This window comes from Aptenodytes forsteri, unplaced genomic scaffold (genome assembly GCF_000699145.1).
Source record: "Aptenodytes forsteri isolate BGI_AS27 unplaced genomic scaffold, ASM69914v1 Scaffold284, whole genome shotgun sequence".
NCBI lineage: Eukaryota > Metazoa > Chordata > Aves > Sphenisciformes > Spheniscidae > Aptenodytes > Aptenodytes forsteri.
Window position 1 is genome coordinate 5,689,408 of NW_008794445.1, and position 1,283 is coordinate 5,690,690.

The 1,283-nt window shown below is 59.2% G+C and overlaps 1 protein-coding gene across 1 annotated transcript in view; it reads left to right on the top strand.

The window, feature by feature from the left end:
- The window catches only part of TMEM140 (transmembrane protein 140), a 5,863-nt gene that overhangs the window by 554 nt on the left and 4,026 nt on the right, over positions 1 to 1,283 (top strand).

Sequence of the window (1,283 nt, forward strand, 5' to 3'; positions counted from 1 at the left end):
GGCGGGGGAGGAGCGGGTGGCTTGAAGGAAAGGTGCCATGTCCAAAGCTGCCTTCCTTTCCCACCGCTCTTGCACAGCATTACTCCCCCCAGCAGCCGGTGAGGGGGGATGCAGGAAAGCCAAGTCTTCTGGGGGGCTCTTCAGTGCAAGAGAAAATGCCCATTCCCTCGCCCCTTTGCGTTCAGCCTGTTCACTGCAGCGGGGTCTGGCCGCTCCACAGAGCTGTTCGTCCCTGCACAGAGGCCAGATCCTGCGCCGGAGCTGCATGCCGTGGCCTCCCCGTCCCGCTGCCTTTGCCCAGGCACTCAGCCAGCAGCTCGCTGGGGGGAAGGCACAGCCCCAGCCTGGGAAGGTGCTCACCTGCCTAAGAGCCAGCAGAGGGAAGGGTCGTGCAGTCCCAGCAGCACAGAGGGTCCCTACGAGCCCCATCTCACATACAGACACCCCAGGGAGCTCCTGAGCCATGCACATGGAGCCTCTGTCTGCCCAGGAGACTGAGACACAGAGCTCTCCCATGGTGAAGTCCAGCGCTTCCAGCGATGCCCGCCCAGAAACAAGGGGGCTGAAGCCAGGCTGGAGCTCGCTGAGCCGTGCTCGGGTTCCTCTTTCTTGCACCTTTGAGGTAGAGCCGCAGACTCTCCTGTCCAAAGGCACAGGCACCTCCTTAGAGGCGGAGGGGCTGCAGATGTCTGGGAAAAGCCCCAGCTGGACACAGGGTGACAGCTCTTTCCTGTTTATCCCCTGCTTCTCAGCCAGGCTGCCTCCAAACCGGCCTCAGGGCCGAGCTGCAGAGCTCACGAATGCCGTGCCTGCGGCTGCGCTGGTGGCAGGGCGCCAGGTCTCGGCTTTCATTGCCAAACCGTACCCAGCCGTGCGTCTCTGCCCCAGCTGGCACAGGGCACCCGCACCAGGCATGTTTCTGTCCCTGTCACAGTCACACCTGGGGACAGAGATTTACCTGCCAGGCTCGGGAGGCAGCAGGAGGCTGAGGGGCAAATCTGCCTGCAAGTTGGCAGAGTGAACAGAGGGGCATCGCTGGGAAAAGAAAATAGGTCCTTATAGACGTGAGCCTCAAAGCAGAAGGGAGGGCAGAGATACTGTGGGATTTCCCTGGGCCCTCATACACGCGGAGATCACATAGCAGCACAGCGTCTCTGAGGTGGTTCTCCTCCACCCCTGCCATGTATTTCCATGAACCTGCTAGAAATTTAATTCTCTGTCCCCTCTCTAGGGGGACAGAGAATTATTTTGTATTATTTTTTATTATTAATATTTATAATTTA